Source organism: Mauremys mutica, unplaced genomic scaffold (genome assembly GCF_020497125.1).
Source record: "Mauremys mutica isolate MM-2020 ecotype Southern unplaced genomic scaffold, ASM2049712v1 001048F_np12_obj, whole genome shotgun sequence".
NCBI lineage: Eukaryota > Metazoa > Chordata > Testudines > Geoemydidae > Mauremys > Mauremys mutica.
This window is the reverse complement of record NW_025423103.1, coordinates 45,379-59,127: the sequence shown is the minus strand read 5'-3', so window position 1 is coordinate 59,127 and position 13,749 is coordinate 45,379. Positions and strand designations below refer to the sequence as shown.

Here is a 13,749-nt window from a genome sequence, read left to right as displayed (position 1 = left end):
GGGAGACTTGCCCTCTCTCTGGAGTCTTGGATTTCTGGGACATGGATTTACTTTCTCTGTGTTTTGGGAGCCTCTTTGAAATTGAGTGTCTGTGACATTAACCACAGTGCAATCTGGAGTGTTGAACAGCTGTGTCCCCTCAGTTTCCCAAGCTGGGGTGATTTTTACACTGTTTTACTGTGAGAGCAGCCGCTCCTGGGCAGTTAACACACAGTCTCCAGCATGTAACTCTCTCCCAGCTACACAGTATTGAGTGCTGCTAGTCAGCGACTCATGAGTTACAGTGCAGCACAGGAAAACCCCAGAAAAGTCTCTGTTCCCAGACTTCCCCCAGAAATGTGCATCTTTCCCTGTCCAGCACACTACTGAACAAGGCAAGCTCATATGAAGTCTGTCATTTCATCAGTGGAAACTGACATGCACCAGCCTTGTTATCCCATGTAGATGAGTGGACTCATCCCTGCGGCACCCCCTGCTGGTGACTTCTGGGAATTAGCTCATTCCAGCTCCCGTGCACCCTCTGCAGGCCGAAGATCCACCTGTCCTCTGGCCCTCCATGTCCCTCCCCGGACCTGGTGCCCCTTTTACCTGGGGTGCTGCCCTCTGGCAGTAACCCCTCAGTCTTAGGGTCTCCCCTCCCCAGGGATCTCCCACCCTCTATTCCCACCTCGGCTCAGTATAAGGCCAGTCATCGTCTAGCCCCACACCCTGGGGCAGGCTGCAGTATCAGCCACTCATCACTGGCAAGGAGGGTTTGGACCTGCTGCCTTTGCCTACCGCTGGGCTGCCCTCTGCAACCCCCCAGTACCTATTGCCTTCTGCTAGGCCGCAGCCTGGGGCTTTCCAGGCTGGAGCTCCCCAGCTCCTCTGCCTTTCCCCAGCCCTGCTCCACTCAGGTACCCTGTGTCCAGCTCCCTGCAGCCAGGCCCATCTCCCTCTACAAACAGAGAGAGACTATCTGCCCCTGGCTTCTCGGCCTTTATAGGGCAGCTGAGTCTGTTTGGGGCCTGGCCCCAGCTGCAGCCACTTCCCCCAAGCAGCCCAGCCTAAAAGCTGCTTTCTCCAGCCACAGCCCCCTCCCAGGGCTGTTTTTAACCCTTCAGGGCAGGAGCGGGGGTCCACCCCGCTACATCCCAAATGCAGTTTCCAACACACTTTAATCCAAACACGCTAGTTGGATAAAACAATAAAACAAGATTGTTAATTACCAAAAAAAAAAAAGATTTTAAATGACTACAGGTAACGAGGCATAAAAGTCAGAATTGTTTACAAAAGAAATGCAAGATAAACCACAAACTAACATGTAAGTCAGAGGTGGGCAAACTACGGCCCACAGGCCACATCCGACCCGCGGGCCCAGCCTGCCCGGCCCCTGAGCTCCTGGCCGGGGAGGATCCCCCCTCCCCTCCCCTCGCCCCCGCTGTCCCCCTGCAGCCTCAACATGCCGCGCCGCCAGCGCTCTGGCCCACCGCTCCTGGGCAGTGCTGCAGCGGTGGGGCTGCAAGCTCCTACTGCTCTGAGTGGCATGGTAAGGGGGCCGGTCTGCGCGCTCCTGAGGGACCTTGTGTCTAGCTCCGGCGAGCCGCGTGGCTGTGGTAAGGGGGCCAGGGCTGGGGGGTTGGATAAGGGGCATGGAGTCCCGGGGGCAGTCAAGGGACAGGGAGCAGGGGGCGGGTGGGCAGCTGGTCAGGGGATGGGGAATGGGGGGTTGGATAGGCGTGGGAGTCCCGGGGTCCGTCAGGGGGCAGGGATGTGGATATGGGTCGGGGCAGTCAGGGGACAGGGAGCAGGAGGGGTTGGGTGGGGTTCTGGGGGGGGGCGGTAGTTAGGGTGGGGGGGGTTGGGAGGGGACAAGGACCAGGGAAGCTTAGATAGGGGGTGGGATCCCAGGGGAGTCCTGGGGGTGGTGGTTAGTGGTGGTGGGGGTCTCTGGAGCAGGTGATCAGAGGACAAGGAGCAGGGGGGGTTGGATGGGTCGGCAGTTCTGAAGGGGGCAGTCGGGACGGGAAGTGGGTCAGGTCGGATAAGGGGCGGGGCCAGGCTGTTTGGGGAGGCACAGCCTTCCCTACCCGGCCCTCCATACAATTTTGGAAGCCCAATGTGGCCCTCTGGCTAAAAAGTTTGCCCACCCCGATCTAAGTTAACAAGCTGAAACGGATTGAAAGCAAATGTTCTCTCACCATCTGCTGAGACAGGCTGGTTTTCCTTTCAGCCAGGACTCCCCTAACCCGCCCCTGCCGCCCACGTTCAGCTCTGCAGGAGTTGTCATGAGCAGAGGGGAAGGGGAGAGAGAGAGTCTCAAGCATTTTTCTCACCTCTTTTTATAATTCAGTCCTTTGTACTAGAAACAACTTCAGTTCTCAGCTGAGTCATGGTGCCAGGCTGTCCGTTGTACATATGAGCTTCAAGTGTCCCTGTGATGGAATGTAAATGTCTTCACACCTTCCCCCTGCTGCAGAGTGGCTGTTTGACCAGCTGTTTAACTTGCTGTCTCCGAGAAACTGATCTTCCCCGGAATTATAACTTTCAGTAATATCATACAGTAAAATCTCATAATTTTACATAGTGTTGCTACACATTTTAACAGGATAATATTCAGTAGATTATGTGTTTTCAAAATGCCATTCTGTGTACCAAATTGATCGGAATTTTCCAGAAGAGTGAACATAGGGACAGACTGACACAGTGTCTGTCTGTGTGTGTTCCCAGCAGATATGTGGGTATTTCAATACATCATAAGCACAGTGTTCAGCATCTTCAAGGACCGGGGGAGCTGGTCCTGGGAATTCACCGCTTTACCAAGTGTGACACTGTATGGAATTGTGAGACATTTTATATTATTTTTTTTTTATTATCAATAGCAATTTGATACAATTGAAATGACTCGTGCTAGATATGCCATGTAAGGTGTCAGTGAAAATGTTATGTTTTTCCAAGTATGATAATTTTGTTTCTATGTTTGTATCACCTTTGTATTGTGAGTTATAGATTTGTAGAGTATATCTGTATTTCCAGACTTGTGCAGTGTTTCTGGGTGAGACGTATTGGCATCAGCGCTGCCTAGGCTGTTTGATGGCCCATCACCTGTACAGTGAGACCATGGAAAGGATCAAGGGCAGGGGTGGGAAAACTTTTTAGCCCGAGGGCCACATTGGGGTCCCCAAACACCCTGGCCCCACCCCCTATCCGCCCCCTCCCACTTACCGCCCCCTGTCTGCCCCCCTCAGAATCCCCGAGCAATCCAACCCCCCCTGCTCCTTGTCCCCTGACCGCCCCCTCCAGAGACCCCCCTCCCTAACTGCCCTCCCAGGACCCCACCCCCTACCCAACCCCGCTGCTACCTGTCCCCTGACTGCCCTGACCTCTATCCACCCCCCTGCCCACTGACAGACCCCTGGGACTCCCACACCTATCCAGCCCCCGTCCTCCCAGAACCTCCGCCCCATCCAACTGTCCCCTGACTGTCCCCCAGGACTCCCTGCTCCTTATCCAACGCCCCCACCTCCTTACCATGCCGCTCAGAGCAGCGTGTCTGGCAGCCACGTGGACCACGCAGAGCCAGACACACTGCCCTGCAGGAGCACACAGCCCCGCCCCGCAGGAGCGCTGCCCGCACGGTGGTGTGGCTGCGGGGGAGGGGCTAGCCTCCCTAGCCAGGAGCTCAGGGACCGGGCAGGACGGTCCTGTGGGCTGGATGTGGCCCGTGGGCCGTAGTTTGCCCATCCCTGATCAAGGGCATAAACCTATTGAGTCAGCAAGACATGCAGGGGTATGTCTGTGTGCTGAGACCTCCGAGGCTTTTCCATGCCAAGTGCTGTGAAGCTTGTGTTTGGGACACAGGAAGTACAAGCCACATGGCAAAGGGAATATAAAGGGCAGCTGCATCATCTCCATTTTGTCTTCAATCCCTCTTCTTACCTCTGGAGCAACTTCTCTACATATTGAAGCCTTGAACAAGGGACTGAATGACCCATCCAAACTGTGGATGTGTTCCAGACGGACTTTTAAGCCAACAACTCACCAATACTGCTAAGAACTTGATATATAGATTTTGGAATGCATCTAACTGCTTTCCCATTTAACAAGTTTTTTCGTGTCCTGTCTTGTCTTTCCATGCTAAAGGACTGGCTGGCAGTGTGGTCTTTTGGGTAAGATCCAAACCTCTAGTGATCTTGTAATGTGGCTGACCCTTTGGGGTCAGAAAAACATTTTGTATATGAGCAGAGTTTTTAAATAACCTCTCACTGTACTGGACCTAGGTGCTGATTGGGAGTTGGAGAACTGGAATGCAATAAAAGGGGCCGTGTGATTTCTTTTTTCAGCTTCTCGATAACCAGCGTGGGGGATCAGAAGCACAGTTTGTGACTGGTCAGTGAGTTTAACTTCAGTGTTAACCACCAGTTTTGGGAGCATCTGCTCTCCCTTTTTCAGCCTGCCCTAACCCTGGCATTTTCAGTGTGGACTGCCCCAGGCACACCAGCTCACACTAAGCACTGAAGTTAAATTAATAGAATGTTTTTTTTATGACAGTCTTATGAAATCAACTGAACTCCTTTGTTTTCTTTCATCTGAGCAGGGTTTCCAGTTTCCCAGCCTGATGCGATCTCCCAGCTGGAACAACAAGAAGAGCCATTGGTCCCAGACCTCCAGGGTTCAGAAGAAAGAGAGATCCTGAGAGCTCCCTGCACAGCTGAAGAAACATTAAAGCATCTCAGAATCTGTAAGTGCCTGAAGGAATCATCTGGGATGCCCTACAATGCCCTTGGAAGGTCTCTCAGTTCATTATTGTCCCTAGCAGGGGTCGTAACCTTAGGGTAAATATAGCTCATGGCTTCCTGTAGACCCTAGCAGACAACAGACAGTAGCTTCCTCCCTTCCCCCGTGAATTTGGATGGGATGTGAAGGCTGAATTGATCCCCTCCTCTCTCCTGTTTGGGGGAAGAACGTGGGGGAGTTCAGTTCCTGATTTTTATTTGACCTCTCTCCAGTACTTGTATTGGTTTGGCCTTCCCCTTTCCATCCCTGTTTGAGGTTTCTGTCTCTATCACAGCAGGTGACGCAATGGTATGTGAGAAAGAGGAGCAGAATTCTCAGCAGAAAAATGTTGAGCAAGTGGCTAAACACAGAGCATTATCACAAAGATCGAAAAGGAATGTGTCCAGGAGTCATACGCAGGAAAAATCTCATGACATTCAGCACAGACCAGAAAGAGGGCAGGGAAAGCAGCCAGGGGAGAAAGTGGGTAAATGTATTTCCTGTCAGGAAACTCAGAAGGACCTCAAGGAAACCACAACCCAGCAGGAAATCCTCAGCAGAAAGAGAAAAAATACATGCACTGAGTTTGGGGAAAACGTATGTGATTACTCCATCCTTATAAAGCATCACAGAATCCACACAGGGAAGAGGCCCTATGAATGCATTGAGTGCAGGAAAACCTTCAATCGCAGTTCGCACCTTATTGGGCATCAAAGAATCCACACAGGGGAGAGGCCCTATGAATGCAGTGAGTGTGGGAAAAGCTTCCCTAGCAGCTCGGGCCTTTATCAACATCAGAGAATCCACACAGGGAAGAGGCCCTATGAATGCAGTGAGTGCGGGAAAACCTTCAATCGCAGTGCGCACCTTATTAGGCATCAAAGAATCCACACAGGGCAGAGGCCCTATGAATGCAGTGAGTGTGGGAAAAGTGTCACTAGCAGATCAGGCCTTTCTAAACATCAGAGAATCCATACAGGGGAGAGGCCCTATGAATGCAGTGAGTGTGGGAAACGCTTCCCTAGCAGCTCAGCCCTTTCCGAACATCAGAGAATTCACACAGGGGAGAGGCCCTATGAATGCAGTGAGTGTGGGGAAAAATTCAGGCGCAGCTCAGTCCTTATTAGGCATCGGAGAATCCACACAGGAGAGAGGCCCTATGAATGCAGTGTGTGTGGAAAATGCTTCACTAGCAGCTCAGGCCTTTATCAACATCAGAGAATCCACACAGGGGAGAGGCCCTATGAATGCAGTGTGTGTGGGAAAAGCTTCACTAGCAGTTCAGGCCTTTCTAAACATCAGAGAATCCACACAGGGAAGAGGCCCTATGAATGCAGTGGGTGTGGGAAAACCTTCAATCGCAGCTCAAACCTTCTTACCCATCAGAGAATCCACACAGGGGAGAGGCCCTATGAATGCAGTGCGTGTGGAAAATGCTTCACTAGCAGCTCAGGCCTTTATCAACATCAGAGAATCCACACAGGGGAGAGGCCCTATGAATGCAGTGAGTGTGGGAAAAGCATCACTAGCAGCTCAGGCCTTACTAAACATCAGAGAATCCACACAGGGGAGAGGCCCTATGAATGCTGTGAGTGTGGGAAAAGCTTCACTAGCAGCTCAGCCCTTTCCGAACATCAGAGAATTCACACAGGGGAGAGGCCCTATGAATGCAGTGAGTGTGGGGAAAAATTCAGGCGCAGCTCAGTCCTTATTAGGCATCGGAGAATCCACACAGGAGAGAGGCCCTATGAATGCAGTGTGTGTGGAAAATGCTTCACTAGCAGCTCAGGCCTTTATCAACATCAGAGAATCCACACAGGGGAGAGGCCCTATGAATGCAGTGAGTGTAGAAAATGCTTCACTGACAGCTCAGCCCTTTCTCAACATCAGAGAATCCACACAGGGAAGAGGCCCTATGAATGCAGTGAGTGTGGGAAAAACTTCACTAGCAGCTCAGGCCTTTATCAACATCAGAAAATCCACACCGGTGGGAGACCCTATAAATGCAGTGAGTGCGGGAAAACCTTCTGTGGGCACTTAGCCCATGTTAGTCATCAGAGAATCTGCAGGGGAGAACTACAACATAAACACCTCTAGGGCTATCAATACTTTTTTTTCTTTAATAATTTTCCTTATTCCCACATAGTAACTTTTCAAGCTGTTTGAACTGTTTACAGCATGGTTATCCCTCAGTTTGACCAGATGAGTGGCCCATTTTTGCCTTTTGCCGTTTGCCCTGTTTTGAGGTGGACCCATTTGTCCTTTCTATCAACTCCATTATCCCATGAGTAATTCTAGTGTGTCCTTCCTATCAGGAACCAGAGAGCACCACATTCATACTATTCCTCCTATTTCAAAGTTATTGTTAGTCACCAGTGATACTGATTGTATCATTGCCACTTGTTCTCACGTTGCTCTGGGTTGTGCTCTGGGAAGAGCAGATATAATGGGAATTTTTCAAATTATAGTTAAATGAAGAGGAGCAGGGGCAGGAAAAAAAGTGTAATTTCAGCCTCTGTGACACTGGAAGGAGATGGGGAGACGCAGAGATTCCCTCCTTCCCCATCACTGCAGAACTGTTAACCTCTGCATGGCTCAGACAAAAGGTATCATCATCACATTCTATCCATCCACTTCTCAAAGTGTCCTGTGAGGAAGAGTTCTCAGCTGTCTGTGCTTGGAGATGATGCTTTGACTTCTTTAATCTTATATCAGAGTTGCTCTGACTGGAGATGAAAGTGTCAAAGACCTGGAAGGGGAATTCAAATGGATCCCAAACACAGTGTGCTCATTGGGAGTTTAAATCGCAGGTTCCATCTATTGGTAAAGCCACTTCTGGCAAGGTGAGTGGTTTTGTCCCCCATTATGGCAATGCTCGGATACTAAACATTTTGTAAATAACATAACTGGCTATTGAGACAGTGCTGAGTGAAGTATGTTTGAATGGATCAGAGGAGAATGTGATGGGAGAATCTCTTGTCCTGATTCTGAATAATCAGATGTAACCTGCTCTGGAATTTCACTTCACACTTCCATTGCTGTGTATTCTATCTTTCTGTGATGTGGGCTTCTATCTTTCCTGAAGGCTGTTTGGTCACTCAGTTGGATATTAGTTCAGTTTGATAGGATGTAGCTCAGATTTACTGGAGAATTTAAGACAAATGACTATTTGCTAAAGTCATCATTTCTCACTTCAGCTTTGCTTTTTCCCCATCCCTGCATGATGTCATGGAGAAGGTTGAGGTGCAGTTCTGTCAGCATTAGAGAACTCTCCAATTTACTGGACAGGCTAACAAAGAAACAGCAGTGATTTAAAATCTCTACTCAGAAATGGTGAACATCAGCGAAACCCCAACTAACTGAAGGAAGTGCATATGATCACAGTGTAGTTCAATTGTTTAAGTCAATATTGTCCCAGATGATCTGGGGAGAAAATTCCATGGTAAGTGATTACCACACTTGTAGGCACAATGCCCATGTATTTGGTTCCAAAGCCTTTGTAACCCAGGCCCTACAGAAGATCTTTCCTAGCTAATCTTATTGTATCGGTGATGCTGCCCTTCATGATGCAGATGTTGAGGAAATAGAAGCGGAGTTTTGTTGAATTTTTCCTTTGTAGGTGCTAAAAATGTATATCGAATCAAATCAGTTTTGGAAATCTAATAGCTGCAGAAAAATAGCTATTTTTGAATAGAAACTCCAGCTCTGGTCACTAATGAAGATTGTGATCCAGCCCTGTATCCAGTCCCTTGCCTGGAACTGTGCCACCAAATTAAAGAAAAGCTGGGCATGTTTTGGTAAGCCTCACTAACACTGCTGAGATTTGGAGTGGTTTTGTAAAGGATTCTACTTTTAACCAAGGCCAAGGATTTGGAAAGAGCTGGGGCTGAAAGAGTCCACACCCAGTTCTTGGTTTCCACTCCAGTAAAGGAAGCTATGGTGACCAATGACCCAAGGAAAATTGTTTGTACAACTCCATTTCCTAGTTCAGTGTCACTGATTACAGTTCCAAAGGATGCCAGGTTACATTGAGAACAATCATCCTTCACCATTTGGATCCAAAGAGAGAGTGCTTCAAAGGACATTCCTTTCCCGTGGATCCCAAACTGGCTGTCTGATTGGGTAACAAGGACTTCAAGGCTGTAGAAATGATGGTAACCAATGAGGCAATGAATGTATCAGGCTCCAATTTCAGACTTCCGGATACTCGCATGTTGAGTTCTGATTCTATGGTTTTGTGTCTGATGCTATGGCTACACAATAAAGCTGATGTTGGTGCAGCTGCACCAATGTAGCTGCGCTGCTGTAGCGCTGCTATTACAGACGCTTTCAGCCAATGGGAGAGATTTCTCCCATCGGACTTGATTAGTCCAACCCTCGCAAGCGGCAGTGGCTCTTTTGGCAGGAGAAGTTCTGCTGCTGATGTATCGCTATCTACACAGGGGGTTAGGGCTGTGTAACTACATTGCTCAGTGGTGTGGATTTTTCACACATCTGAGTAATATAGTTAACCGATAAATGTCTTTAGTGTAGACCAGACAGTTCTCTCTTGTGTTTTATGCATTTACATCACTTCTCCTCTATCCTCTCCCACTTTGAAAGATTAAAAGTGTGACACGAGAGGTATTTTTCCTCATGATGCAAAGATTCCCACATAGGAGACCCCTTCCACCAACACATACTGCAGAAGATCCTGAGATATATGAACTCACAGAAGTGGTTGGGACAAACCACAACTTGAGCCAAGGTTCAGTTGTTGGCAATGGGCATTAGAAGAAAACTAACATATATGATAAGAATTTGTGATCTTTGAATGTTTTTATCATCTATTAAAATGAGATTATTGGTGAAGTTATTGGTTAAAGAAGAAGAGACTAAATGTGTGATAATCTGAAGTATTTTGGAAAACTGAAAGTTGTCTTTTTTTGTTTTGTTTTGTTTTGTTAGTCGTACAGGAAATGGTGGCTAATCTTGAAAAGTTAATTTGATTTAATTTACCCCCTGTAATATAAAGGGTTCTGGTAGAAAACCTCACTCCAAAGGTTGGGGTGGGAGAATGTGTGTGAGAAAGTGTGTATAAGAGAATATTGGCCCAGTATAGATTTTAATATTTTATGTTTTCAAATAGAATTTATTTTGTTTAGTTTCGAAGTCAATTTCTGTTCAAAGGAAAGCTACTCGAGGTGACAAGTTGTATACATTTTTACCCACTTAGACTGTAAGGGTCACTATCTTCCCCACTTCTCTAATTTGCAAAGGAAAGGCCTGACATCTGTCACAGGATGTGTCCAGCAGGTAGGACAGCTGCACTCATCAACCATCAATATAAAGAAAAAGACTGAAATCCATAAGCCAGCTAAAGGCTGGTCGATGTAGAAAAGCTGTGTTGGCATAGCCACATCTCTCAGGGGTGTGAAAAGTCCTCTCCACTGAGAGAAGTCGTTAATGTGACCTGAGCCCCAGTGTAGACAGTGTTAGGTTGTCAGAAGAATATTTCCAGTGCTTGAAGTGTAGAGACAGCCTTAACATCAATTCCAATTTTGACCCATCTCCCTATGTGTGAGAAAGTTACTCGTATGGAGGGCTGAGCCAGCTGTCCGCTCACCTGGTTCCTCAACTGTAGCTACAGCTCTTAGTGCCCATGAATGCAAAGACTGAGAGAAATGGAGAGTTCCAACCATTGTCATTTTAGTATCTTATTGTTCCTCTCACTGTTTTTTGTGCTGGCCTTTCTGTTCTATCAGGGGGTGACTGTATAGCTCAGTGCATCTGTGACAAAAGCTCATTGATGCCAATTGGCAAAGGGGGTCACTGTTCTTCACAAGCAACTCCTGTGTCAGACCTGACAAACTCTCCACACCTAATACACTGATTTTATGATATTTATCCAGGAAGCATAGCAGTGAGATCTCTACTGAAAGCTTGTAAATTATTGATACTCCTACTCACTGCGAGAGGTGTGTCCAAGTCATAGTTAAGGGGTAATGTAAGTACATGGAAAATTATGCCCATATGGTATTGTTGTGAAAGTGAGTCATCCCAATCATCGGTCTTGGTGGGGACTGCCCATTCCAGTGGGAGGGAATTGGCACCTCTCCCTTGCTAGCCAGTTATGTGATGTATTGCTCTATTGTCAACCTTTGCACCAACCCAGAAAAGCCAATGGAAAACCATCAAAAACAAATTATAGACATCGAAACCCTGTGGAAGTGACAAGGACAATATGAGAATGAGGAGATTGTCCTTTCTGTGAATATAAAGACAAAAGACTGATTCAGGGTGGAGAAAAACACTCTGGGTCCATTCACCAAGGAGATTCCTAATGGCCAGTGGCACTTCATGAAAGGCAGGGCTGTGGTGCCTAGGGACTAGGAATCAGTGAAATTGACTGAAGTGTGAGGTGAGAATCTACTTAGATAGGAAAGGTAACTATTAAAAAGTGTAGGTTGCATTTTCTGATTTTGTTTAGTTGGTAACAGTTGGTTTCCATCACTCACGTTTGTTTGTTTAAATCTCTCAGTTGTTAAATAAACTTCTGCTTGTTTGATAACTATACTCAAGTGCGGTGTGAGATACAGTAGCAGTGGTCCACAGTAAAACTAGTAACCTGGGATATACCATTGCTTTGGGCAGAGAGAATCTGGGATTTCTCTGAGTATCTGGTGATCCGGGCTGCACCCCAGAGGGGGACACATTGAAGGAACTCAGGGGTTAGGGTGGCTGCTGTAGCTCAGAGGAGGGTCCTTGAGTGCCTGATGGGCTGGGTGAGTTTGGTCACTAACATCCAGCTGCCAAATGCAAAACTCCCTCTTCCTAGTGGAAGGTGGCAACAAGGAAACTCACAGCCCTCGGCTCCCTGAGAAGGGTCACAATGTGTCTCTATGTTGATTCACCTGTCAAATTCACACAGGGAAAGCTCCCTATAGCATAAAACTCTGCCATATGAAATCATGGAACATGTGCTCTTCACTCTGTGAAAGCATGTAAAGAATCCAAGCGCTGGAGGACAGGGTTTGGGTCCAGAGTGACCTAGACAAATTTGAGGATTGGGCCAAAAGAAATCTGAGGAGGTTCAACAAGGAGAAGTGCAGAGTCCTGCACTTAGGAAGGAAGAATCCCCTGCACTGCTACAGCCTGGGGACCGACTGGCTAAGCAGCAGTTCTTCAGGAAAGGACCTGGGGATTACAGTGGATGAGAAGCTGGATATGAGTCAACAGTACCCTTGTTGCCAAGAAGGCTAACAGCAGATTGGGCTGCATTAGTAGAAGCATTGCCAGCAGATTGAGGGAAGTGTGTTCATTTCAAACCTGCAGCTTGTTCATTTCATTTGGTGACCCCTCCTAGTTCTTGTGTTATGAGAAGGAGTAAATAATACTTCCTTCCTTGGTCCTTTAGAAGATATTATGTGACCCCCCTCCCCCTTGTTGTATCCATGTTGGTCCCAAGACATGAGACACAACACCGCAAACAACAAGGTTCAAAGTCAATGCACATGGGAGAAGCATCTTGTGTTTCATTCCTTATGTCCTAGTCCCATGGTGTGGCCATTTCCTTTTCTTCCTTTCTGTCAAAAGCTTTGGTGTTTTGCACAGAAACATTATTTCCCCAGGAGAGACCCAGGAGTGAGGGCTGCATTCCTGTACCAAACAGTCACTAGAAGGGGGCAGACAAAGGCCTTTAGGGCGAGGCGTCTGTCACTGTCAAAAAATCATCTCCCTCCTGTGGTTCCGTGGGCAGCAGGAGCAACCGCAGCTCGGTGGCCCCCGGCAGCACTCCTGGGGTGGCTGGAGCAGCAGCAGGCCCCCTGGGGCTCCCCCCCCGGGGCAGCAGCTGGAGTGGCAGCAGGTTGGCAGGGCTTCTCCCCTGGTAGCTGGTGCTCATTATCCATCAAGTAAATCAAAACCCTTCCACCTGCAAGTGGATTTAGCCCAGGACCCTCAGAGTCAGCAGCTCTTACACCCCCCACTGAGCTCTCTGGTCAGGTGTCCTAGCGCCGGAAGCCTCCTGTTTAGATCCTCAAATAGCATTTTTGCACCAGGGGGGGAGGGGGCTGAAATTTTGGACTGGACAGTGTAGCTCCACCGTCATTTTATTGAATTGCTTCAAAACAGCAAGTCAAGAAAGTCTCCTAAGTGCCAGGCTCTCTGCCATGGAAACAGCTGCTGCTCCTCTCCAGGAGTCTGTGCGTTCCACCCAACAAAGTACAAACCTCTGCACTGAAGGGGGGTCAGACAGTGACGGTAACACAAATCTTCCGACTATTAACCCAAGTCCCTTCCTTCCTTTAACCCAGGACGTGCCAGTCAACTGTTAGCCATGGTGTTATCTTCATTTTAAAATACCTCTCAGGACATTTAACAGAGGAAGTGAAACCCCCTCCCCCAAATGGCTCCCTGTTGAGGCGTTGTACCATACCTGCCCCTGGAGACTGTCTGGTTTTATATCCTTAGAGCTTTTTCTCTTCAAACTCCTTATCCCAATCTATGGGCCACCTCCACATTTCAGAGTTTAGAATTTACTCTCATCACCCTCGTATGGCACTTTCCTTGTGAATTAGACAAAGTGAGGGGGGGAAGCTCCATGGCTAATGAAAACCGATGCTTTGGGTGAGGCCTGAACTCATAACCCCAGCAGTGCGCCTCCCTCACCAGCCAGGTGTACCCCTGTAGGTGCTTCATAGACAAACTTTGGAAGTAGGATAGTTACCTGTGTCTGTGATTAACCACTTGGGTGACTTAATTGAGAGGCTGATGGTTCAAACCCAAGTGAAGATGGAGGTAGTTTCTTTTTAGTGATGAGACTCCAGTACATTTTAACAGGCAGTAAAATGCCTCAATTCTGGTCTAGCCTCATTGGGCAAGCATAAGTGGCACTTTTGCCAGATGCATTGGTGGTATAGTGGTGAGCATAGCTGCCTTCCAAGCAGTTGACCTGGGTTCAATTCCCAGCCAATGCAGGGATGTGATGTTTTCTCTGCTGGGAATGGGTTTAAT

At 48.1% G+C, this 13,749-nt stretch overlaps 1 non-coding gene across 1 annotated transcript; it reads left to right on the top strand.

Moving 5' to 3' along the window:
* Positions 1–13,640: 13,640 nt before the first annotated feature.
* Positions 13,641–13,712, top strand: TRNAG-UCC. Its single transcript has one exon. It is a non-coding gene; the product is annotated as a tRNA-Gly (tRNA).
* The last annotated feature ends 37 nt before the right edge of the window (positions 13,713–13,749 follow it).